Source organism: Chinchilla lanigera, unplaced genomic scaffold (genome assembly GCF_000276665.1).
Source record: "Chinchilla lanigera isolate Chin_1 unplaced genomic scaffold, ChiLan1.0 scaffold00135, whole genome shotgun sequence".
Classification (NCBI taxonomy): Eukaryota; Metazoa; Chordata; class Mammalia; order Rodentia; family Chinchillidae; genus Chinchilla; species Chinchilla lanigera.
In genome coordinates this window covers 716,224-719,579 of record NW_004955536.1, presented here as the reverse complement: position 1 = coordinate 719,579, position 3,356 = coordinate 716,224, and the positions used below count along the sequence as shown (strand labels likewise).

Genomic DNA, 3,356 nt, shown 5'->3' with positions numbered 1-3,356 from the left:
GTGCGGTTCGGGCTGGCCTTGAACTCACTTATATAGCCCATATGTTGTTTATGTTCTCACAAAGTACAGTGAGGCTGGTATTATCAACCCCATCACGATGACCACACCTGCTCAGGCTGGCCCAGGCTGGCCTCAAATTCACAATGATCCTTCTGCCTCAGCCTCCCAAGTGCTGGGATTACAGGCATGAATAAAAAAAAAATTAGCACCTTTTTGTCTCTTCCCCATCTGAACTCTTTATTCTCATGCCTCTGCCCAGCCCAGCCTCTGGCAGGACTTGCAGTTGGACAGAGGGACTTCCTGTGAAGGTGGCAGTGGGATAGGTAAACTGAGAGTAGGAAACTGTCCAAGGACACATTGGAGGGCAAGAGCCAAACATCCCTGCCCTGGACTCCATCCTGAGTAGGCTGTGTGGTCCACCCAGTCCTCCATGCGGGTGCAAGTAAGGACACTTTCCCAAGGTCACCCCAGCAAGTAAAGTGGCAAGGAAAGGGTTGGAGGACAGGAACACATAACCCCAAGATTCCCTTGCTGCACCCCTGCCCCAGGAAGGACAGCAGAACCCCAGGAGCCTGGCCCTTGCCCACTCCCCGCCCTCCTCTGCCACAGTGGTAGGCCTTCTGCACCCGGTGGGGCTTTCTTCATGCCCTGCCTGGGGTAGAGGGGAGGAGAGCTGCAGAGTAAGCACAAAATGCTGTGAACCTCAGCTCCCAGTGGCGTGGCCTTTGGGCAGGTACATGGTTTCTGAGCCTCTTCCTCGATTGTCAAGCAGCAGCAGCATTCCCTTGAGGAACGGCTCTGGGCACAGCCTGCCCTGCGTCTGGCACACATCAGAGACTCAGAAGTTGAGAGTGATCATTTCTCAGAGGTGTCTCCAGGCTGCAGTTGCTGCTGAGCAACAGAGTGCTGACCTAGCATGTGCCAGGCCCTGGCCCTGATCCTCAGCACCACTGAGGAGATCAAAGTATTGAGCCTCGCTCCTAGTCACCTTCCAGCAATGCCTTCCTCACCCTGCTGCCTGGCTCCAAGCCCTCACTAGCATCTGCTCCCTGGAGAAGGTGTGAGCTTTGGAATCCAGTCTTCCTCACCTGTTCCCAGCCACCTCTTCAGGCTGCCATCTACTTCTCTGGTGTTCTATTTTTCTCAGTGCTGAGGTCAGAATCCAGGGCCTCCTGCGTGCTAGGCAAGAGTTCCACACTGAGCCACAACCCGCTCCCTTACTCTTGTTTTGAATTAAAGGTATCCTACAACATCTGGGTTTCTTATTTCTAACTTACAGCAGAGTTATTTCTTATATATATAGATTAACTACAGATTAGTCATAGGTTGTTATGAGTACAGGTTGATTATAGGAATTAATTGGTACCTTCTCTTACTCTTATGAGGGTTTTTCAGTATTTTTATTCATAAACAAAGATCGTTTCCTATTTTGAAGAAGTTATACCTTCCTTTCTAGAAGATTACCTTGAGCAAGCTGTGAGTTTAGCTCTGGGTTAGAACAGCTGCTTAAGATGCCCAAGGTTCTGGGTTCAGTCCCAAGCAGAAAAAGATCCCATAAAATAACCCTAAGATTATTATTGTTAAATGTTCTTATTGCTAAAGTTTAACCTCAACTCCATTTAGACAACTGTCTCTAGGCGGAGTTGGTCTCTTCTACTAATAAATCGCTCATCATTTTGCAACATAGATTACTCCATCATAATTGTTCATGAGCTGTTGGCCTAGTTACAGGATGTGAATTGATAAGATTTTGGGTGTACACCTCTACATCTCTGGTTAACTTTTTTTTACTTAGGAAATAGAATTTTATTTGACAAATGTTATACTTGCTATCTAAGACAAAAAACATAGGGAAAAAAACTTCTTAAACTCTATTTTTCTTTGATATTTTCTGTATCTGTTTCCTAATACATTTTTACAGATAGTAAGATAGTACAGATCTTTATGTAGAATATTTAACAGCAGTGCTGGTAATGTCTTAGGACATAAGGTATGAAAAGGAAAGCAGATCTAACCAGTGCAAGGGGAAGACTCTGCCCAAGAGTAACTGCCCAGAACCTGCTATTTTCATGGTGAGGTAGATGTTGCTGGCCTCACTTGTGACAATGTTGATGATCTACATGAGCTGCTCTACAAGCCATGGCATATCTGCAGTTGTTCCCTCTTGAGACAAATTTCAGCAGAACAGACTTTGGGGCTTTTTTCTTTTCTTTCTTTTTTTTTTTTTTTAACAGCTTTCATTATAGAGTGCTTTTGTGATAATTCCTCCCAGAATACTGATACAAAAATCAGAATCATTCATCTCAGGAACAGGGAGACTTTTCCATTTCTTGCTCTTTATTTTATTCTGAATTCTTTTTTGCATCAAAGTTGTCAGTAGGTACCGGAAGGGAACACTGTGAAGTTGTGGATCACTGCAGCATATGAGTGACAACTAGAGAGCACAGTAACTCAGCACAGCTACAACTTTTCACCCAGGAAAGGAAGTCTTCGCAGAAAGATTTGAATTTATACTTAATAAAAACAGGTCTTAATTGAAGAGCCACTGGCTTCCTTGAAGGCGATGAATATACTTCTGCATTCACCCTGAGTGCTGTCAAACTTTTCTCCTACATTTACACACGGTTTGTTTCCAACCACTGGCCATCCATCAGTGCAGAAGGAACCGATGTTAGACACAGTTCATGTAGAAACAATCAGATTTATTGCAAGATGGCCAACATCTGCTGACACTGCTGGCATCGAAAAAGTGGGGAGAGTGCAGGGCCCTAAATGAGGGGGAGGGGTGGCATAGCTTGAGAAGTACAAGGGCCTGGAAGCAGGGGATCACCCCAGCTTGGGTCCACTGCCTGTCCCTGAGCTGGTGCATGTGGTGCGGTATCCTGCTTAGGTCTGGTCAACTTTTTATGCAAAGGGTGTAAGTTTCAGTCTTTGCTAGCTTTCCCAATTATTTTGATTGCCATTTTTATAGCACTTTTTCTGAATCCCCAGCGTTTTGCACTTTAGTGATTGCTTATGAATGTTTGGGAAATGTTAAACATGGTTTATTTTTTAGGTTTAGGAGAGGAAGAGGGTGAGTTCAGAGTAACCAGATTACTCCTCAAATAAATTGGTTTCTTTCTTGAGCTATAATTTGATTCATCCATGAATACCGTTCCATCTGCTTACCACGTTCTGACTCATCACTGTACAAATGCCAATAAGATTAATCATATTATGAACTACAGATTTTTCACTGTGGGGAGATTAGTATATAGGGCTTTGTTAACAGTTTTTATTAATTATTAAGTCCTTGGCCAGACTTTACATCAGGAAGACTTTTATAATGACATACACTACTTTAAATAAGAGAATTA

The 3,356-nt window shown here is 43.9% G+C and overlaps 1 pseudogene; it reads right to left on the bottom strand.

Annotated features, from left to right (window-relative positions):
- Positions 1–2,227: 2,227 nt before the first annotated feature.
- Positions 2,228–2,742, bottom strand: LOC102009420 (annotated as a pseudogene).
- Positions 2,743–3,356: the final 614 nt, after the last annotated feature.